The sequence below is a fragment of the Martes martes genome, assembly GCF_963455335.1.
Source record: "Martes martes genome assembly, chromosome: 2".
Classification (NCBI taxonomy): Eukaryota; Metazoa; Chordata; class Mammalia; order Carnivora; family Mustelidae; genus Martes; species Martes martes.
This window is the reverse complement of record NC_137889.1, coordinates 152,365,738-152,389,821: the sequence shown is the minus strand read 5'-3', so window position 1 is coordinate 152,389,821 and position 24,084 is coordinate 152,365,738. Positions and strand designations below refer to the sequence as shown.

Below are 24,084 nucleotides of genomic sequence, written 5' to 3'. Positions count from 1 at the left end.
CCATTTTATAAAATTCAAAAATACAAGCAAAAAAAAAAAAGATTTTAAATCATCCCCAAACCTGTAATAACTATAGTGATAAAATAACTGATAATAGTTTTGTATACCCTCCTATCTAATTCCCCATGCAAACATAAACCTATAATTTCTGAAAGTAGAGTTACATCATACATAACTATTGTGTTGCCTGGGTTTCTTTTTTAACCTTTCACAATAGACCCTGAGCTTGCCAACATAACTTTTCATGGTTGTGTTAGTATTCCACTGTATAAATATTGTATAACTTCCTTCATCTAGGAAACATTTACTGAGCACCTGTTATGTGTCAGGTAAAACGCCCTATCCATGGACCTTACAGGCAAGAGAAATAAAAAGAATGTGAACGAATACAATAGAAGCTGTTTTATTTAATGTCATTTGAGCATTTTGAATAATTGAAAAATGGAAACCACAAAGGAAAAAAACCTAACACATACATAACTTTGTTTTTTTTTTTTTCTTTTAACTTAAAACAAAGGCCAACAAAATTATGGCCCACAGGCTAAATCAACCCACTGCCCATTTTTGTACAGCTTATGAACCAGGAATGGTTTTTATATTTTTAAATGCTTGAAAAAAATTTAAAAATAAGAACAATATCTTGTGACATATGAAAATTATATGAAATTCAAATGTAGTATCCAAAATAAAGTTTTGTTGGAACACAGCTACATACATTCATTTAGGGATTATCTAGGGTAGCTTTTGTTCAGCACAAAAGCAAAGGCAGATTTGAAAAGTTGGGACAGAGACTGACTAAAGCTTAAAATACTTTCTATCTGGACCTTTACAGAAAAAAGCCTGAGAACCCCAATTTAAAACATGTATATGAACACTTATTCACTAATCTTTTCCTGTGAGGCTCAGTTTTAATTCTTTGGGATGGCCTATTTGGCTTTAAACTTTATTTGTCTTACATAAACTACAGCCATAGTTGGAGTGGCCTTCTATTTTACCACCCGAATTGGACACTTCTGAGAATGAAAGGGAGCACTAAACTGGGGAAGGTACTGAAACAACAGGTGTAACCAGAGACTGTCCTAGATTGACCTGGATAGGTCATCACCCTACCCATGATGCACTTGACCTATTCCCACACACATCTGTTCTATTTCCCATAATTCATCTCTACTCTTTCTTATTTGGGTGTCTTAATGTGGAGAATTGAATCTAGATATTCTAGATTACTTTCTTTAGCTATTTTCTTGTATTGAGTCTGTCCAAAGCATTCAACTTAGTTTTCATAGGAACGGCTTAGTTTTTATATTCAGATATAACTGACTTAATATGATGTTAGATTACATAATTCAGCAGCAAATACAACTGGCATAAAGAAGTGACAGTGTGAGCAGAATTGCTGTTGTTTTCCAGAGAAAGGATGAAGAGTTATTAAGTTATCCACAAGTTGTTTGAATGGGGACAGGTTAAGACAGCTTCTACTGTTTTTATACAGCAATTGAATTACAATTTTGATATGCTACCAAGAAAGAAGTATGAAAACATTGAACAGCCTAAGGGATCAAGGAAGCTTTCCTGAGATAGGCAGGGACTATTATTGGTGGGCATTTTGGTTGATTCTGTTTTTTCATTATCGTAATTAGTATTATGGACATTTTTTTTAGAGAGGGAGAAGGGGGCAGGGAAGGGGCAGAGATAGAAACATAGAGAGACTATATATATGGGGGGGAGATTAAGAGAGAGAATGAGAGAGTACACAAGATTAAGAGAGAGAATGAGAGAGTACACAAAGGGAGAAGCAGAGGTAGAGGGACACGCAGAATCTGTGCTGAACAGAGAGCCCAACATGGGGCTTAGTTTCACAACCCTGAGATCATGACCTGGACCAAAATCAAGAGTCAGACATTTAACTGAATGAACCACCCAAGCACACCTGTGATGGACACTCTTGAGATTGTATCGCTGCACACTTGTTAGATTATTTTCTTCAGTTAAATTTCTCTGAGCAAAACTCACTTCTGTTACAAATAGACTCCTATGAAGGAATATCAGGAAGATTGGAAGGGAGACCTGGAGAGAGGAGAATTTGGTGATTAGTTGAAAACAGTCCCATAGGCAAGGTGTTCTTACTTGCTAACTTCAAAGCTTGCCATTTTTTTTAAAAGATTTTATTTATTTGACAGACAGAGATCACAAGTAGTCAGAGAGGCAGGCAGAGAGAGAAGGAAGCAGGCTCCCCATGGAGCAGAGAGCCCGATGCGGGGCTAGATCCCAGGACCCCGGGATCACGACCCGAGCCGACGGCAGAGGCCTCAACCCACTGAGCCACCCAGGCGCCCCAAAGCTTGCCATTTTTTAGAAAAAGATTTATTTTTTATTTTTAGAGAGAGAGAGAACATGTGCATGTGTGTGGAGGGGGAAGGGCAGGGGGAGAGGGAAAGAGAGAATCTCAAGCAGGCTCCACACTGAGCATGGAGCTCAGTGCTGGGTTCAATCCCACGAACCTGAGATCATGACTTGAGCCGAAATCAAGAATCAGAAACTTAACTGCCTGAACCACCGAGGCGTCCCCAAAGCTTGTCATTTTTAAAGGCAATTATTATAACTCTCTTCCTCTATAATCCAATTACTGGAACATTTCTGTGGAAACAGCACACTCATATTGGCAGAGACAATGAATGGTGTATAGTAGTCCCGCTTTCTCCATGGTTTCAGTTAGCTGGGGTCAACTACAGTCCAGAAACAGATGATCCTCCTGATATATTGTGATATATAGGTCACAATGCCTATGTCATTCCCCTCACTTCATCTCATCACACAGCATTTTATCAGCTCACATCATCACAAGAAAAAGGGCGAGTATGATAAGATATTTTGAGAAAGGCCACATTCACATAACTTTCATTAGTATAACATTAAAATTGTTCTATCTTATTAGTAGTTCTTGTTAATCTCTTACTATGCCTAATTTATAAATAAAGACACATCATAGGTATGTATGTAGAGGAAAAAACGTACAGTGTGTACATGTAGATTAGGTACTATGTGGGGGTATCCGGATATATCCCCTACAGATAAGGGTGGGGAGGGGAGTAGCTGTAATTACTTTCGAGCCACAGTGACATAATCACAGGCCCAGGTGGTCAGCTCACATTCTTACTGCTTGACAGACTTATTTGAAGTTACTCACTATGTTCTGATCCTTCAGAGTAAAAAGACACAACTAGAAAATGCTCATGGATTGCTCAAGGCATCAGAGAAACAAGCAGCTTTCTCAAAGCTTGGAGGTCCATTAGAACCAGTGGCATATCAGTGGTCCTCTCTGTCTTGTCCCTAGTCTCCTGAGAGAGCGTTTTTCTCAGCTATGGAATCTTCAGAACAGGAAGCAGAGACCTGCTGGTAAGTCATTGATGTCATCATCAACGATAGTATTCTTTTCAGTCTTTTGAAGCAGAATGGTGGTAAAATCTTCCTGAAAAGTGATGCCCCTGCCTGCAGAGTCCTGAACAGATACCATAATAACTTTTCCCCTTGAACTTCAGGCTCTCATTTGGTTAAAAAGCAGGCCCAAGAGACTGTTGCTTAGTCTTTTACTGCTTCATGCCAATTGTGTACCTGGCAGATGCTGTCTTCTCTTGTCGGTATCTGTGGTAGACACACATACAAAAAAAATGGTCCCCTGATAGATATCAAATCCCTGGAATCTATGAATCCTACCTCGTGAGAAAAAGGGGTCTTTGCAGCTTCAGTTAAGCATCTTGAGATGAGATAGTCTTCCATTATCTGAATGAGCCCTGAATGCAATGACAAGTGTCCTTGGAAGAGCACAGCAAAGGGGGCTCTGAGACAGAAGAGAAGACACGGAAGAGGTGAAGGTCATGTGAAGACAGAGGCCGAGCTTGGAGCAGAGGAGGATGGATGATGGATGATTCTCCCCATGAACTTCGGAAGGGAGTGAGGCCTGCAGGCACCTTGGCTTTGAACTTCCAACCTCCAGACTATGAGAGAATAAAGTTCTGTCGTTGTCTTTTTAAAGGTTTATTCCTTTGTTTGAAAGAGAGAGAGAGACTTGGGGTGGGGAGGGACAGAGGGAGAGAATCTCAAGCAGACTCCCTGATAGGCCTCAATCCCATAACCCATGAGATCACGACCTGAGCCGAAGCCAAGAGTTGGAAGCTTAGCCCACTGAGCCACCCAGGTGCCCCATCAAGGTCTGTTGTTTTAAACAAGTCTGTGGTGACTCGTTATGGCAGCCACAGGAAGCAAATACACTGGCTTTTTACAGTTCTCTCTTCCCCATTATTGACGGCTGCTTCGGCACCTGCTGAGCCTCTCTCCTCTGATAACGGTCAGTGCTTTTCAACAAAAATTCAAATCAGCAAATGAAAACGTCTGGGTGGAGCCCAAGCAACTATGCATTTTTAAAACTCCACTGCTGGCTGTGACTTCAGCTTAACTCTGAAGCCACTGCCTCTGGCCTAAGTGATTGGTTCTGGTCCATGGTCAGTCCTGGGCTTGCCCTGTGTAGTAGCAGAGAGAGTTGAGTGTTTGTCTTATTTCCTGCACTTCTCTAAGAAGCTCTTTAGGCCTGTACTCCTCAAATGTTGGTATTAAACACGAGTGGCCAGGCCCTCCTGCAGCACTTTGTATTCAGTCAGTCCATGGTGAGGCCTGAGAATATGCATTTTACTTTTAATTTTTTATTTGAATTCAATTTAATTATCACATAGTGTATTATTAGTTTCGGGGATAGAATTTAGTGATTCATCAGTTACATACAACACTCAGTGCTCATTACTTCAAGTGCCCTCCTTAATGCCCATCACCGAAATACCCCATCCCCACCAACCTTCCCTCCAGCAACCCTGTTTGTTTCCTGTAGTTAAGAGTCTATTATGGTTTGTCTCCCTGTCTGTTCTGTTCTTATTTTATTTTTCCGTCCCTTCTCCTATGTTCGTTTGTTTTGTTTCTTAAATTCCACATATGAGTGAACTCATATGATGTTTGTCTTTCTCTGGCTGACTTATTGCATTTAGCATAATACCCTCTAGTTCTGTCCATGTCATTGCAAATGGCAAGATTTCATTCTTTTGGGTGGCTGAGTAATATCCCATTGTATATATAGACCACATCTTCTTTATCCATTCATCTGGCAATGGACATCTGGGTTCTTCCCTTAGTTTGGCTATTGTGGACATTGCTGCTGTTAAGTATTGGGGTGCATGTGCACCTTCAAATTACTATGTTTGTGCCCTTTGGATAAATACCTAACAGTGCAATTGCTGGGTCATAGTGTAGGTCTCTATTTAACTTTTTAGGGAACCTCCATTCTGTTTTACAGAGTGGCTCTACCACCTTGCATTCCCCCCAAAGTGTAAGAGGGTTCCCCTTTTCTCTGCAGCCTCACCAACATCTGTCACTTCCCGAGTTGTTCATTATAGCCATTCTGACTGGTGTGAGGTGTTATCTCATTTTAAACCAGCTCAGGTGGGACACCTGGGTAGCTCAGTCAGTTAAGCATCTGCCTTGGCTCAGGTCATGATCTCAGGGTCTTGGGATTGAGCCCTGGGTCAGGCTCCGTGCTGGGCAGGGAGCCTGCTTCTCCCTTTCCCTCTGCCGCTCCCCCTGCTCGTGCTCTCTCGCTCTCTCCTTCTCTCTCTCAAATAAATAAAAAAATAAATAGAAAGTAAAGCAGCTCAGGTGATGCTGCAGACCTCAGGTTGAGCAAGCCATTAAAATGACCAGGATTCTCTATTCTGTCTTCCTCATTTTTGAACTTTCAGCTGCTTCTAGCATAGTGCCCTGCTCTTAGTAATACTCAGTAATATGAGTTGGCTTACTTTGAACTGTTAAACCCTCAGGACCAGGACTTCCTGTTAGACATTTTTTATATATCTTCAGTGCCTCCATGAGCGCCAGGACTCAGGGATTTGGAGGGTGGATGTGGCCTCATATGAAAGTTCCCCTTGCTATTATTAAAACTGCCACCTACAAGCCTGGAGTGGCCTGCCTCTTTCTTTGGTCTGTCCTCCTCGTGTTGTGCTCAGTCTCTTAAATGGACACTGACCAATTACAGGTTTTGAAGGAGCGACAGATATTAGTCTGCCTGGTTGACCCATGAGTCTTGGTCTAATTTTGCACTCTGCTGACGACTTGGTTATGACGAGGATGATAGAAACATTTGGGGTGACATCAGAATCAGGGGCCTACAGATAAGATGTTGGGAGGTGGGTAGCATGGGGATGGTTAAGGGTGATACCTTGACATTTTGAAGATGGTTTGTCTAGATCATAGTTTTGGTTAGGCCAAACTAGTGCCAAGACAGTGAGAAATAACCTGTTTTCTGATTTTTTGTTCATCTTCTTGCCAGGGTACTCTGCCCTTGAGAAGCATGCCCCCGAAGCATCTGCTTTTTTTTGCACTTGCAAGCTCATTAATGGCATTTTCCCAGATACCCAGAAATAGCAAATTCCATTAAAAGGCTTATCATTAAACACAATACAGCTCTTTATGTGGGAGAAGGATGGCCTCTGAATACGAGTCCATTAGGGCTGTGGGCTGGAAAAAATGGGTCAGCTTTCTTTTAAAGGAGAAATTAATACAGCAGGCAAGAGCCAGCAATACTGCCGACATTCATCTAGCAAAGCTTTTCCTCTTTCTGCTGCCAAAGTATGCCTGTCCAGACTTGCTATTCCTGTCCTCAGCCTCCTGGAGCAGGGCCCATTTGTCCTAAGGAAACCTATCAAATTATCTGGCGACAGCCTAAATAAATATGAGAGGGGAGATTAGAAGTGGGTATATGGGGTGTGTGTGTGTGTGTGTGTGTGTGTGAACATATGTAATCTAAACCGGGCCTCAGGAAAGCAGAAGCTAGTCGGTGACTTATTTGCTGACCTCTCTCGCCTTTGGTGGGTCCTAGTATCAGTTCCATGAAAAGTGGTTCACAGCCCTGTCCATGAGATGATATCTTCAGAGAAGAGCCGATATAGAGAAGCTGGTTTTCATTATAACAGGTGAGTGCTCAAAAGGGCTGTGTGGTATGCGGTCTCCTCATTGTGACTTAGGCAAGCTGAGGCACAGGGCCTGGTGGGACCTGGGTGCTGGAGTTGATGGGCAAGGGAGGAACTCGGACTGAACTGTGGAAGCTGGGACGTGAACATTCCATTGAGATGCCATAGACAACCCAAGAGTTGCAATGGGAGAGCTCTTCAGCTGTGTGGGCCTGCACAATGAGGGGTTCTAGAAGGTGGGTGATTCAGAGTTCAGGGGAACCAGCTGTTAGAAGTAGGCATTTGGAATTCTTTCCAAATTCAGCCAGATCCCCTGCTAATAGGACACAGTCAAGGAGACCCAACTCTACAGAAGGAGGAATTTGGCAGTGCCAGGTTCTTAACAAAACATGGAGAATTTAAGGAGTTTGTAAGATATTCAAGGGGGAGGTTTCCTCTAGGAAATCTAATATATATCTGTGCCAGTTGGATGTTTGCATTATTTTTTTATTAACATATAATGTATTATTAGCCCCAGGGGTACAGGTCTGTGAAGATGTTTGCACTATTGTTTGGCAAATATTCACTCACTCCTCTCCCCCTCCCCCATCCTATGAGCAGAGATTACCTCCTCATCCCATTGGTGATGGGCTGCTCCTTGAGACTTGCTTTGCTCTATGGGATGTTAGAGGATGTGAATATGGGCAGAGGCCTTCACTGTGCTTGTACAGTTTGGAGATTGCCATGAGATAACCCTGTGCTGAGTGGCCACTGTCTGTACAGTCTGGCCCCAAGTGAGGAGACCTGAATCCAGCTGTCATTGCCTGGCATCGCCTGGTGCCAAACACAGATGATTCAAAATCTGAAACGTAGAGCAGATCCGTTCTAGCTAAATCCAGCCTAGATCAGCTCAACCACGGTTTGCCTACATAAGAAAAAAATGCTTCTTGTTGTAAGTCATTGAGTTTGGGAGTAGTTTGTTATGCAGCTGTGGGCAGCGCCTAAGCAGGGCTGGAGCTCAGAAGAAGGAGCTAGACTAGGGATTACCAACTTATAGGGGATATTTTGTTTGTTTGTTCATTTGCTCCTTCACTCAGTAAATGTTTAGCATAAGCTGATTCTGTGCTGGGTACTTCCATTCATGGGGATGGAGATTGCTCAAAATCCTTGTGGAAATAGGTCTTTTGGCAGCTTTCCCAGGGAGAATTTGTAGAGTTAGAACAAAGGGCTGTCAAAATCAGAACCTTCAAGATTGCTAGCCTATGAAAGGGAGCCTGAGAGATCCTTGGGAGAGGTATCAGGAGACACAGGTGAAGCTGGTATTTTACCTGGGATGAGAGACCTTCAAGAGGGAGTGTTGACTGGTGGCAAAGATGGAAGATGGTTGAGTCCTGAAAAAAAAGCCATCATAAATGGCCATCGGTGACCTGGCTGCCATTGGAATGATGACCCATGCATGGGAGAGCCTGGTGCAGGGAGCCAGATGTTGACATCTGCATTTGTCAGCTCAGGCTGCTGTAACAAAATACCACAGACTGTGTGACTTGCACTGAGTGGTTTTAAACAGAAAACAGAAATGTATTATCTCACACGTCTGGAGGCTGGAAGTTCAAGATCAAGGTGCCAGCAGTGTTGGTTTCTGGTGAGAGGTCTCTTCCTGGCTTGTAGACAGTCTCCTCTCTCTATGTCTTCACATTGCTTTCCTTTGCACACATGTAGAGAAAGAGAGATCTGTGGTGTCCCTTCTTTTCTTCTAAGGACACTACTCATATTGGTTTAGGGCTCCCACCCTTATGACCTCATTTTACTTTAATTACCTCCTTATAGGCCCACTTTCCAAATACAGGCACACTGTGGGTTAGGAATTCAACATATGGAGCTGGGAGGGGACACAATTCAGTACTTAAGAGCATCGGAAGACTTGGTCTGGTTCCAGCCTTGCCACTGCCTGTATCACCCCTGTGAAATCCTCCAAGGACTCACTGTCAGGAGCTAATAGGCACAACGCCCATGACACCTGCCTGCCTCGGGGTTGCTGCAGGGAAAGCTTTGTGCCTCTTTGCTGCTTCTTCTGGTTGCCTTTTCCATCTGTTTTCCATGGAAAGAGGAGCTCCTCAGCCACCCCTGTCCACTCCCCCCACCCCACCCCGATGTTCCTGCCAGTCATCTAGCTCATGCTCCTGAAGGTGAGGAGACTTCCCTCCCTCTGGTATTCAGCCACCCTAGACAGGGCCCTGAAGGCTATTTCATGCTTTCAATTTCCTTACAGTCCCTTCTATGAGGAGCCAGCTACTTGTTTCTGAGCTTTTTAGGTCAGAGAACACATGAAGGCTGTTACCTTGAGCTTGCTTTGTGCTCTAGTCAAGGCAAGGAGCCGAGGCATTACCTTAGGCTTAGAGCCAGGTGTCTCAACTTGGGTCCTATTGACAATTAAGGCCAAATAATTCTTTGTTTTGAGAGGCTGGTGTTTGCATTGTGAAATGTTTAGCAGCATTACGGGCCTCTACTTATTAGATACCAGTGCCCTCCCCCAGACAACTAAAAATGTCTCCAGATGTTGCCCAGATCCTCTGGGTGGTAGGAGGGTGGTTCCAATCAATCTCTGTTGGAACCAGTGACTTAGTTGGGAGGTCGTTGTTCACTCAAGGCTCAACTTTGGACATTGAAGAGCCTTCAATTCACTAGCTTTAGGACTCAGTGGGAAGTCCTAGAGTTCCCTGGAGAATAGGCATTTCTTCCAGGAATTCCAGTAGGCTCTTATGCAAATATGCAACAGTGCGGTGGTGGTTCTCACTGGTAAACCAGTTTCCAAGGAGGACCTAAGGCTTAGGCTCCCCACCTTCCCAGAGGTCTTTTAAGTAACTCTAAGTGCTCTGAACTAATATTAAAAGGACAGTTCACACATAGCAATACCTAACAATGTGAAATGCATTGCCTGTGTCCAGGAAGTGTTTGTTTATTTGTGAGAGCAGGGGCAGGCCGGAATGGTTTTGTTGATTTGAATATCTGGTTGACCTTGGCGTTTCACCTCTCCAGAGCTTCAAAACCTCATCTACAAAATGGGTATTTTTGCCCATTCCCCACTTCCTCCATTGAACTGTTGCTAGATTCGGGTGAGAATGTATTTACGGATTCTCTTTTTTAAAGATTTTATTTATGCTTTGAGAGAGAGAGAATGAGAAAGACAAAGAGAGAGAGAGCATGAGAGAGGGGGAGTGTCAGAGGGAGAAAGGTGCAGGAAGTGAGATGTGGGCACTCCATCCTGGGACTCCAGGATCATGACTTGAGCCAAAGGCAGTCACTTAACCAACTGAGCCACCCAGTGCCCTGTATATGTGAATTCTTTACAAACTAGGCATGCTATGAAATCCTGAGCTGTTTTGGGGGGTGCAATGTGATGGAGGGAAAGAGCCTTAGTCAGCCAGTCCGGAATTCGCATCCCTTGGTGCCATGAAGCGTCTGAGCCTTAGAAAGTTACCTAACAATTCCTTAGATGTTTCACCTGACAAATATTGGAAGCAACACCTACCTTGAAGTGTACAGAAATGACATAGTGAGTAGATTAAAAACACAGCAGCAAATGGCTGAAGATTTTCTTGAGTTGACTTTAAGAACCTAGATGCCTGATCTCCAACTTTGGTCTCCTTGCTGAGCTCTGATGCTATGCAATGTAACACCTCTCCCAACACTGCGAGCAGGTCTACCACCCCCACCCCGCCCCCATCCAGGTGGTTCTGGGGAAACTAAAAGCGTCTAGGCAGTGTCCACCACTTGGCAATGTCTGCAGAAGCAGGACAGGACACCAGGGTTGTGAGTAATCTCTAAAGGGAACGAGTCCAGTGTCAGCAGGATGTGGAGCTAGTGGGAACCCAGAGAAATAGAAGTCAGGGCCCTGAAAACTCCAAAGATGGCTAGTGCTGAGATTCCCACTCTACGTCGAGTGGGGTTTCAAGTCACATTTCCTTTCACTCTCAATGATACGATAGGAGCCTCCAGCTGATGTCAGACTTATAATTGCCTCTGAGAAAAGATAAGCTGAGTTTTGGATGTGTTATCTTTTCTACCCGGGGGGACATTCTCTTTTATTCCCATTGGTTTTAAGCTTATTCAGCTTTTTAACTCCTTAAATCAGGTGAGCCATCCAAAGAGAGAGACAGTGAAGTCCAACAGCATGATCTACGTGCTACTCTAGAGGGCCATAGGATGAGGGGGAGGCTTGTGGTGACCCTTGAGCAGTGTGCAGTTGTCACTCAGGCCTCCCTCCCGCCGAGTGCATTTTACAGCCTGCAAGAAGCTTATTTATTGCCCCTTTCATTTTACGGTGGGAACACCCTCACTTATGCAATAAAGATGACAAGTCACCCTTCCACAGACGCCTCACTAGAGGTCAAAATCATCTCTTCCTCTTACCTTGGAAAAAATTGCACCTGTCACATTTCCGAAGCAGATACAAAAACCTGGGCCTGAAAAAAAAAGTCATCTAAATTACCTTCTCAACAATAGACAGGTCCCTGGCTGTTGCTACAGGAAGGTAGGCAGTTAGCTACGTGGTTGGCTGGGTCCAGGATGCATGAGCCCACAGTGAAATCAATTATGGGCTATTGGAAATTTCATCCAAATATACTGCAGGCTGTATAGGTAAGTTCCTTTTAAAGTGGCTTATTTTGGAGTGGCTGGGTGGCTCAGTCGGTTAAGAGTCCAACTCTTGATTTCAGCTCAGGTCATGATCTCAGGGTTGTGGGATTAAACACCACCCCCACCCCCACCCTGCCCTGGGGTCTGGCTCCATGCTCAGCAGGGATTCTGCTTGAGATTCTCTCTCTCCCTCTCCTTCTGCCCCTCCCCCTGCTCACAGGCTCTCTCTCTCTCTCAAAATAAATATTTTTTTTTGCGAAGAGTGGCTTGTTTTTAGACATAATGCACAATTACATTAGTACTAACAAATGGAGGCAAGTTTTATTTATTTATTTTTAAAGATTTATTTATTTGATAGAGAGAGCCCAAGCAGAAGAGGGAGGGACAGAGGCAGAGGAAGAAGCAGAAGCAGACTTCCCAGTGAGCTGGGAGCCTGACCTGGGGCTCAGTCCCAGGACCCTGGAATCAGGACCTGAGCCAAAGGCAGACGCTTAACCCACTGAGCCATCTAGGCACCCCTGGACACAAGTTTTAGTCCTGCACATTTCTTCAGTTGGAAATAACCTAGAGATAATTTAGTTACTGGCCCAGTTCACACATGCTAGACTAGACTAGCTAAGAGGCTTCTCTGAGGTCACACTGCTAATTAGTAGCAGCTGGGAGGGTCATTAGTAGTTGGGGGGGGGTCATTAATTTTGTTTTTGGCATGAATTTGGAGGTCCCGTGAAACACCCAAGTGAAGATGCCAGGGAGGCAGCTGGATATTTTTATTGGTCCTTTAAGAAGTGAGTTACAGATTTGAGGATGAACATTGTTGAACACCTTACTCACATATTTCAACCCTTGTTTCTTCTTAGTAGGAAATGGCATTTAGAGACTACAAATCTATACACTGACAGCACTCATTGCAACTAGGTCATTCACTGAATCTAGGTCTTTCTATGCACATATATAAGATATACATTTTTCTAAACATAAATTACATCATGAGTTCATATTGATACTTCTAATTCAAGTTGAGGTGTAAAGGGTTCTTAATTCAGCCTTGATGATTTTATATCTGTAGGTCTCGTGAACAGAGGCCTAAGTTGCATCAAGCTATTTGAGAGTCATGGTTCCTTGCATTGTTACAGACCTAAGTCAGTTCATAGGCCTGGAATTCCTTGAATGTAGGGGAGATCAGGTCCCCCTTAAGAAAGAACTCATGGTACTGACACCCTAGGTACTGAGTCTTCCAACTTTTCCCAAGAGGAGCTGTGAGGTAAGTGTACTGGCGCAGCTGTGCCCTGGAGAAAGTTGGATACTGAAAACTTGGGAGATTATTGGGCATTGACTCTGAGAAAACTGAAACAGAGATGCTAAATAATCTTCCCCAAAGTTTACAATTAGGAAGTTATAGAACCAGAGTTCAGGCCCATTCTATACTATTAATTACTGTGCCTACAAACTTTCCTGTACCCACCACCATAGGACTAGCATCTATCCTCATTGCTGACCTCTCTGAAACACTCAGGGATCATACATGCTGCTGCCCCACATCCTGCATTGGTTCCCCATGGCCATTAGAATAAACAAGGTCATCTGTGATCTGCCGTTTTTTTGCCTTTCCAACTTCATCTTGTACTTCCTGGCCCTGCCCCATGCACAGAACATGACAGATGACATAGAGATTTGCAAACACACCAATTTCTTCCACCTCTCCTCATGTTTGCACATGTTGTTCCCTCCGCTTGGAATGTCCTTTCTACCTCAGAACTTTGCAAGGTCATGTGCGGGTGGCTTTGTGAAGCCTTTGTGAATCACCCACGGACAGCAGCCCCCTCCCACCTTGAAACTAGCACACATGGCCCTCTCCTCCATGACAGTGTCATGCACGAAACATCCCTCTGTAGCTACTTATGGTACAAATGTCCATGAGCAACTGGAGGGCAGTGTCCATGGCTTGTGATCATTGAAGAGATGAGCATCTCATGCAGAACTAGAAATCTCGTGAGTCTGCAGCAAATATTTGCTGAATTAATGAATAAATGAATAAACTCAAAAGGAAGCTGTGGCCTGATTGTAATGGGCCTTGAATACCCTGCTGAATAGTTGGCTTTCAAGCCAACCGTCCAGATGGCTCTCCAGCCAATTAATAGTCAAAATAACTTCTATTTGTTTTCTTGAATGCACAGATAAATAAAAAAATAAAAATGACAAATTACTCGACAGTTCAGATAATTAATATGAGCCATTTTAAAAAATACACAAGAGCAGACAATTTATACAATGCAGGGAGGTAGAAAATGAAAAATAAGTTCTGCTCATGAATCTATTAGAAGTTTCTTGTGTTTTCTTCTGTGAAAACAAAATTTATACCTACACTACCATGTTGTTTAGCTATATATGTAAATACCTACATATCTATACATATCTATTTTTATGCATATCTCATTTTAAAAATCTTATACAAAGGCTCATATTATGTAAACTGCTATTACTATTTAAAAATTATATTAACATTATTCCATTATATTAGTTATACTAACAGATATTGGAGAATCTTCCATTCTGCATGTTTAATTTCAGGCTACCCTATTTAACATCTGCAGAATGTCCATAATTCATTATCTGGTTTTCCTTGGGCATCCTAGTTGTTTCCTTTGTTGTTGTTGTTTTTTCTTTCCTTCCAGATGATACTGTAGTAAACATTCCTTTTTTTTTTTTTAAAGATTTTATTTAGTTATTTGACAGACAGAGATCACAAGTAGGCAGAGAGATAGACGGGGGGTGGGGTGGGAAGCAGGCTCCCCACCGAGCAGAGAGCCCTATGCGGGGCTTAATCCCAGGACCCTGAGATCACGACCTGAGCCGAACGCAGGGGCTTTAACCCACTGAGCCACCCAGGCACCCCGGTAGTAAACATTCTTGACCTACATCATGGCACCCATAACATAAATTCCTAACAGTGGAGGGTGCCTGGGTGGCTTAGTGGGTTAAGCCTCTGCCTTCCGCTAAGGTCATGGTCCCAGGGTCCTGGGATCAAGCCCTGCATCTGCCTCCCTGCTCAGCAGGGAGCCTGCTTCCCCCTCTTCCTCTACCTGCCTCTCTGCCTACTTGTGATCTCTCTCTGTGTAAAAAAAAAAAAAAAAAAAAAAAATCCTCACAGTGGAAATGCTGGATCAAAGGGCACTTTCATTGGAAATTGTGGGAAATATTGCTTGGGTGCCCTTACCCCCCAGAAAGGTTGTGTTGATATGTATACTCTCATCCACATGTGGGAGAAGCCTATTTCCCCCGACCTGAACCAACAATCTCATGAAACCTTTTTCTCTGCTCAGATGATATTAAAACAAAAAATTAATCTACTTGTTTAGGTTATCCTTTTAAAGATTTTGAGTGGGTTTGAGCATTCATTGATTTGCATTTATTTTTCTTTAAACTATGTGGGTCTCTTGTCTGTGCTTCTATTGGGTTCTACATTCTTTTTTTTTTTTTTTAAGATTTTATTTATCTATTTGAGGAAGAGAGTGAGTGAGAGAGAGAACAAGGCAGGGGAGGGGCAGAGGAAGAGGGAGGAGCAAACCCTTTGCTGAGCTGGGACCCCAATGTGGAGCTCCATCCCAGGACCCTGGATCATTATTTCAGTTGAAGGCAATGCTTAACCGACTGAGCCACCAGGCGTCCTAGGTTCTACATTCTTAAGATTTACACAAGCTTTTGTTAAATCAGGTATTGGTTTTTTTTATCATATTTGTTAAAAACATTTTTCTGTTACTCTTGTCTTTTGACATATTTATAATTTTCCCACATAGAAGTTTAAAGTTTACTGAATTTAAAATGAACTGGAATATGTCCATATTCTTCTTAATGGATTCTGGGTTTTATGTTCTGGTTGTGTATCGGTTAGGATACTACCAGGGCAATTAACAGAAAAGCTACCCAAATATGGTTTAAAGAATTAGAAAATTTATTTTCTTCTTTAACAGAAAGTCCAAAAGTAGGGAAGACTTTGGGGTATGTTGATGGAATTGCTCAACAGTATCATCAGGACCTGAGGTCCTTTCTGTCCTTGCTCTGACATCTGTAGTGTGGACACCATTCTGAGGCTGGCCTCCCTTCCTGTCCTAAGACAACGGCTAGCACGTTGTTCTTAATCAATGGGAGAGTGAAACCTCTTTACCCGTATTATGGAATATTAGTTTCTCACTTTCTTGATTGGACCAATTAATTAGATCCCAAGACCATTCTGGATCAATAACCATCACTACAGGACCAGTCAAGACCCATTGATACAGTGGAACTGGGCATGTGGTCCGCTTCCTCTGAGTCACCCAGACTACACTGGGAAGGAGTGACTGCATGAATATAATTAGGGTCCTGTTAAGAAAGAAGGAAGAAGCAGAGATAGGAGTGATCCAGGAAGGGGCCATGAGCCATGGAACACAGGTGGCCTCAAGAAGCTGAAGAGGCAAAGAAACAGTTATGCCTAGAGTCCCCAGAAGGAGTGCAGCCCTGCTGACACCTTGATTTTAGGTCTTCTGACTGCCCAAATTGTGAGATAATAAATTTGCATCATTGTAAGCTATGAAATTCAGCAAAAGGAAAATACAGTAGGTAAGTAACAGGTTAGAAAGGCTTTTACCCTTCTCCAACATTATAAATTAATGGTACATAATATATAAAATAAATATAAATGAATCCACAGTTTCTCCTAATGCTCATATGGTTTTATTCTTTACATCTGAATTGTTACTCAATTTGGAATTAATTTTGATATAAAGGGTGAAGTGGGGAATCCAACTTAATTCTTCTTCAAATGCTTAACAAATTACCCTGCACCATTTATTGAATAATGTCCTTTTTACCATGAATTTGGCAATCAGGACTCTCTCTTCTGTTCTTTTTTAAAAATTTTTTATTTATTTTTAAAGTTATTTTCAGTGTACCAGAATTCATTGTTTATGTACCACACCCAGTTTCCATGAAATATATGCCCTCCATAATACCCACCACCAGGCTCACCCAGCCTCCCCCTCCCTTGCCCCTCGAAAACCCTCAGATTGTTTTTCAGAGTCCACAGTCTCTCATAGTTCATCTCCCCCTCCAATTTCCCCCAACTCCCTTCTCCTCTCCATGTCCTCATGTCCTCTGTGTTATTCCTTATGCTCCACAAATAAGTGAAACCATATGATAATTGATTCTCTCTGCTTGACTTATTTCTCTCAGCACAATCTCTTATAGTCCCGTCCATGTTGATGCAAAAGTTGGGTCTTCATCCTTTCTGATGGAGGCATAATACTCCATAGTATATATGGACCACGTCTTCCTTATCCATTCGTCCGTTGAAGGGCATCTTGGTTCTTTCCAGTTTGGCGACTGTGGCCATTGCTGCTATGAACATTGTGGTACAGATGCCCCTTTTTTTCACTAAATCTGTATCTTTGGGGTAAATACCCAGTAGTGCAATTGCAGGATCATAGGGAAGTTCTATTTTTAATTTCTTAAGGAATCTCCACACTGTTTTCCAAAGTGGCTGCACCAACTTGCATTCCCACCAACAGTGTAAGAGGGTTCCCCTTTCTCCACATCCTCTCCAACACACGTTGTTTACTGTCTTGTTAATTTTGGCCATTCTAACCGGTGTGAGGTGATATCTCAGTGTGGTTTTGATTTGAATCTCCCTGATGGCTAGTGATGATGAACATTTTTTCATGTGTCTGTTAGCCATTTTATGTCTTCATTGGAGAAGTGTCTGTTCATGTCTTCTGCCCATTTTTTGACATGATTATCTGTTTTGTGTGTGTTGAGTTTGAGGAGTTCTTTGTAGATCATGGATATCCGTCCTTTGTCTGTATTGTCATTTGAGAATATCTTCTCCCATTCCATAGGTTGCCTTTTTGTTTTGTTGACTGTTTCCTTTGCTGTGCAGAAACTTTTGATCTTGATGAAGTCCCAAAAATTCGTTTTCACTTTTGTTTCCTTTGCCTTTGGAGACATATCTTGAAAGAAGTTGCTGTGGCTGATGTCAAAGAGGTTACTGCCTATGTTCTCCTCTAGGATTCTGATGGATTCCTGCCTCACGTTGAGGTCTTTTATCCATTTCAGGTTTATCTTTGCATATGGTGTAAAAGAATGGTTGAGTTTCATTCTTCTACACACAGCTGTCCAGTTTTTCCAGCACCATTTATTGAAGAGACTGTCTTTTTTCCACTGTATATTTTTTCCTGCTTTGTCGAAGATTATTTGACCGCAGAGTTGAGGGTCCATATCTGGGCCCTCTACTCTGTTCCATTAGTCTATTTGTCTGTTTTTATGCCAGTACCATGCTGTCTTGATGATCACAGCTTTGTAGTAAAGCTTGAAATTAGTCAATGTGATGCCCCCACTTTTGTTTTTCTTTCTCAACATTTCCTTAGCAATTCAGGGTCTCTTCTGATTCCTTACAAATTTTAGGATTGTTTGCTCCAGCTCTTTGAAAAATGCTGGTGGAATTTTGATGGGAATGGCATTGAAAGTATAGATTGCTCTAGGCAGTATAGACATTTTAAGAATGTTTATTTTTCCGATCCATGAGCATGGAATGGTCTTCCATCTTTTTGTGTCTTCTTCAATTTCTTTCATGAGTGTTCTGTAGTTCGAGTACAGATCCTTTATCTCTTTGGTTAGGTTTATTCCCAGGTATCTTATGGTTCTTGGTGCTATAGTAAATGGAATTGGTTCTCTAATTTCCCTTTCTGAATTTTCATTGTTAGTGTATAAGAAAGCAACTGATTTCTGTACATTGATTTTGTATCCTGCCACATTACTGAATTGCTGAATGAGTTCTAGTAGTTTGGGGGTGGAGTCTTTTGGGTTTTCCATATAAAGTATCATGTCATCTGCGAAGAGAGAGAGTTTGACTTCTTCATTGCCAATTTGAATACATTGTATTTCTCTTTGTTGTCTGATTGCTGTTGCTAGGATTTCTAATACTATGTTGAACAAGAGTAGTGAGAGTGGGCATCCTTGTCGTGTTCCTGATCTCAAAGGGAAGGCTGTCAGCTTTTTCCCATTGAGGATAATATTCACTGTGGGGTTTGCATAGATAGATTTTATGAAGTTGAGAAATGTTCCTTCTACCCTTATACTTGAAGTGTTTTAATCAGGAATGGATGCTGGATTTTGTCAAATGCTTTTTCTTCATCAACTGAGAGGACCATGTGGTTCTTCTCTCTTCTCTTGTTGATTTGTTATGAAACCAGCATTACCCTGATCCCCAAACCAGGCAAAGACCCCACCAAAAATGAGAATTTCAGACCAATATCCCTGATGAATATGGATGCTAAGATTCTCAGCAAGATCCTAGCTAACAGGATCCAACAGTACATTAAAAAGATTATCCACTGAAGGACCTCAATGTGAGAAAGGAATCCATCAAAATCCTTGAGGAGAACACAGGCAGCAACCTCTTTGACCTCAGCCACAGCAACTTCTTCCTAGGAACATCAACAAAGGCAAGGGAAGCAAGGGCAAAAATGAACTATTGGGACTTCATCAAGATCAAAAGCTTTTGCATAGCAAAGGAAACAGTTAACAAAACCAAAAGACAACTGACAGAATGGGAGAAGATATTTGCAAATGACATATCAGATAAAGGACTAGTATCCAAAATCTATAAAGAGCTTAGCAAACTCAATACCCAAAGAGCAAATAATCCAATCAAGAAATGGGCAGAGGACATGAACAGACATTTCTGCAAAGAAAACATCCAGATGGCCGACAGATACATGAAAAAGTGCTCCACATCACTCAGCATCAGGGAAATACAAATCAAAACCACAATGAGATAGCACCTCACACCAGTCAGAATGGCTAAAATTAACAAGTCGGGAAATGACAGATGCTGGCGAGGATGTGGAGAAAGGGGAACCCTCCTACACTGTTGGTGGGAATGCAAGCTGGTGCAACCACTCTGGAAAACAGCATGGAGGTTCCTCAAAAAGTTGAAAATAGAGCTACCCTACGACCCAGCAATCGCACTGCTGGGTGTTTACCTTAAAGATACAAACGTAGTGATCCAAAGGGCACATGCAACCCAAATGTTTATAGCAGCAATGTCCACAATAGCCAAACTATGGAAAGAACCTAGATGTCTATCAACAGATGAATGGATAAAGAAGATGGGGTATATATATACAATGGAATACTATGCAGCCTTCAAAAGAAATGAAATCTTGCCATTTGCGACAACGTGGATGGAACTAGAGGGTATTATGCTGAGCGAAATAAGTCAATCAGAGAAAGACAATATCATATGATCTCCCTGATATGAGGAAGTAGAGATGCAATGTGAGGGGGTTTGGGGGGTCGGAAAAGAATAAATGAAACAAGATGGGATCGGGAGGGAGAGAAACCATAAGAGACTCTTAATCTCATAAAACAAACTGAGGGTTGCCGGGGGGGAGGGGGTTAGGGAGAGGGTGGTAGGGTTATGGACATCGGGGAGGGTATGCACTATGGTGAGTGCTGTGAAGTATGTAAACCTGGTGATTCACAGACCTGTACCCCTGGGGCTAATAATACATTATATGTTTATAAAAATTTTTAAAATTTAAATAAAAAGATTATCCACCATGACCAGGTGAGATTTATCCCTGGGTCGCAAGGGTGGTTCAACATTCACAAATCAATCTCTCTTCTGTTCTAATCATCTGTCTATTTTTTGTATAGAACCATACTATTTAATTTAATTATTATAACTTTATAATAAGTTTTGATATCTGATAGGATAGTCCACTCTTCCTACACTTGATTTCTAAAATAGTTCCTGGATTACTGACCTATTTTTCTATGTGAATAGAAAAAGCTGGCCTGTAGGTGGAGGGCAGGTAGAGACTAAAGAAAGAGGCTGACCACCCTAGGTTTGTAGGTGGCAGGTGTAATAAATAAGGAAGCTTGCATATGAGCCTGTCGTGGGTGGCTCCCAAAGGAGAACTTTGTCCCACCACCAGAATCTTAAAAGTTTATGTGGAGGCTCTAACCAGGTTCAGTCACCTATTTAGTTCAGATGGTCACAGCCACACATTACTCTCTCAAGTCTGTGGCCTTGAAAATGGTCCAAGTGTGGGAACAGTGGGTAGAACAAACATTCCTGGGACTGGGCAGGGTGTGAGGATCCTCCGATCCCTCCCGCCCATTTCGTAGGTTCACTTGTGGGAACATCCTCTCTATGACCACCTCCACATTTAATCCTTTTCAGCTGGTTATATTTATAATTAGCAAAGTCATTGAATCATGTATTTTAAGCCTAGTCCATTTTTAAAGGCCTCTAGAGAGTGACAGTCATCCCAGTATTTAATAACCTTTTGGTCTGAATTACTTGATTGTGGAAATTATTGACAACAGGGGAGCTGATTTGAGTAAGTGGGAAAATTGCCTTATAGCTACCTTGAAAATAATGCTACATTCCATTTAAATACATTTTTAAAACTTTTTATTTGCAAAAAACTTACATACAGAGCAGGTTTTAAAACCTGTTTTAGTAAAACTTGGTCTTAGAAGTTCCAGCTGATTTATTTATTCTTAAACCATTTTTTACAAGATTTTATTTATTTACTTGACAGACAGAGATCACAAGTAGGCAAAGAGGCAGGCAGAGAGAGAAAGAGGGGGAAGCAGGCTCCCTGCTGAGCAGAGAGCCCGATGAGGGGCTTGATCCCAGGACCCTGAGATCATGACCCAAGCTGAAGGCAGAGGCTTTAACCCACTGAGCCACCCAGGTGCCCCTCCTAAGCCATTTTTGAGATCCTTCTTATGCTAGATACTTGGTCAGGAATAACTTGTTCTAGCTCTCCTCAGCTGCTGCAACTAGTGCTGAAGACCCCGAAGCTCAGTCGTGCCCACTCGGAGCCAATGAAAACAGAGCCATTATGGTATAACAAGAGCTTCCATTACCTTCCATGGTAGGCTTGGAATTTATTGGCTTCCCTGAGCTCCTGGACCCCTAGAAGCAGCTTCCACCCCACCACACCTCTGCCTTTCTGGCCTGCTTACCTAGTTCTTTAGGACTAGAATTAGCTGATCTAGATTCCCTGCCCCTTGGTTGAGCTCTTTCTTCAACTGGCTAGACCTCCCTGGAGCCACATCTCTGCTTGGAGTTGGCCCTTGTGACCATGGGATGAATATTGCTTCAACCTGGATGTTGGAACTGGCCCAGAGAGGACCTGATTTTGCCACCTCTCTTGGGCACTATGTTTGGGGTCCCAGAAAGTCAGTCAGGACACAAAGAGTGGAAGACTCAACAACAATATAAAGTTTAGAGGTGTGTTGCATCATATAGCAGGAAGCCAGGAGGCAGAGCCCCTCTCTCTCCATAGCCGGGTGATTCACCGTCTCAAGGAGCTCATCACAGGCCAAATGCTTTCCATCTTCTTAGTCCTCTACATGTCAATGCTTTCTCCCCTCTGACTTCCAAGGTGGCTTCAGCAATTCCCGGCAGGGCACAGAGACATGACCATCTGCAAAGGAGAAGGGCATTTCCTCCCATGTGCTGCTTTCTATTAGTAAGGAATTCTTTCCCAGAAGTCCTTCAGCAGATTCCTCGTTGGGTCTCCTTGGTCAGGATGGATTTCCACACGCAAACCAGAGGCAGTCACTGGATAAGGGAAACAGGACTGTGAGACATGGCTGAGATAAGGTATAATTTGTCCTAATTCACCCTCTGAGTCCATGGGAGGGGAACCGCTGAATGAAACTGGAATTCTGTTGGCAAGGGAGAGGCCGAGAAAGGGTGTTAGGCAGGCACTATCAGGTCTAAGATACTGAAGAATAAAAGTCTAATATTGGAATGGAAACCTGAGCTAACAGCTATGCGTTTTTCCATTAGTCAGAGGTCATTTTCTCCCCAGGAGACACTGGGTTCTCATTTAGGGGCTATTTCCCCCCCAGGGACTTTTGGTAATGTCCGGAGCCATTTCTGGTTATCACAATGGGGTTGGGGGAAGGGGGGGCATGCCTGGCAGGATGCTCCCTAACATCCAACATTGCATGGGGCAATTGTGACAACAAAGACTTACCCATCCCCAAATGCCAATAGTGCCAAGGTCGAGAAACTCCATCTGTAGGAAAATACAAAGCATGATGAACTGAAAGAATAACACTGCTTTAATGAACATTTGTAAAGTGTTGTAGCTCATTTTTTACACCTCTCTGATACTGGTTTGTAATGTCTGATGGGTATTTCTGGGAATCAAGGGTCACAGGGTTCAAACAGGATGAGGGGAAGTATATCAACAATTTTTGCCAACAAACTTGTGAAGATTAAAGATGAAACACCTAATGATGGCAGGGGTGTGGTGGAGCAGACCGGTGGCAGTGCCAAATGGTCCCACTGTTCTCAAAAACAGTTTGATGATATGTACAATTACTCTTAAAATCCTGCCCTCTCAGGTGCCTTCGTGGCTCAGTTGGGTAAGTGACTGCCTTCAGCTCAGGTCATGCTCCTGGAGTCCTGGGATCGAGTCCTGCATTGAGCTCCCAGCTCCATGGGGTGTCTGCTTCTCCCTCTGACATCCCCTCTCTTGCTCTCTCTCACTCTGTGTCTCTCTCTCTCAAAATAAATAAATAAAATCTAAAAAAAAAAAAAAAAAAAATCCTGTCCTCTTATTGTCGCATTCCACTTCTAAAAATTCTCCTAAGGGAACTATCCAAACTATGACAAAAGCTTTATTGCAAATCTTTATTCTAAACACCGTTATTTATAAGCAAACAATGGAAATAACTTAAACTTCCAATGATACATGTATATAACAATGAAATAAAATTGAGGTATTTATGATGGAATTTTATGCCCACAGTAAGCATAACACTTATGAAGGAAAAATACGCTTATGTTTATGAAGAAAAAAAACACTTATAAAGGTAAATTAAAAAATGAGGAAATGAAATTGAATACATACCATGATCATAATTATGATAATACCTTAAAATGTTAAGTACAAAAGTAACCTGGCAGGAAACACACCAGAATTTTTGTGTGACTTTATTCTCTTTCTGATTTTTTTTAAGGTAATGCAGCCATGTTTATTTAAGCTTATTGTGTTCAAGGCAACAAAGCAAAATATCTAGGTCATGCTAACAATTCAATTTTTAGATATGTTTCCAGTATTTTAGACTTCTGATCTCCCTCTTCTGGCTTTCTTTTTCCTTATCCCAGAGGTTCCTGAATGAGGGCCCATAAACAGTAAGAGGCTTATGGATATATTTCAGAGGGTACTTAATTCCTTAAAATTGTGGGATATATGTTCTCTCTCTTTTTTTTTAAAGGATAATTTGGGTACCTGGGTAACTCGGTCAGTTAAGTATCCGTCTCTTGATTTCAGCTTAGGTCATGATTTCAGGATTGTGAAATCAAGCCCTGCATTGGGCTCAGTGGTGAGTCTGCATGAGATTCTCTCTCTCTCTCTCCCCCTCAACAACCCTCCCCCATCCCCGCTTGTGCACT

At 42.4% G+C, this 24,084-nt stretch overlaps 1 protein-coding gene across 1 annotated transcript in view; it reads left to right on the top strand.

Annotated features, from left to right (window-relative positions):
• FAM184B (family with sequence similarity 184 member B) overlaps positions 1 to 24,084 on the top strand; it is a 159,430-nt gene that overhangs the window by 10,844 nt on the left and 124,502 nt on the right. The gene's annotated exons all lie outside the window — the stretch shown is intronic.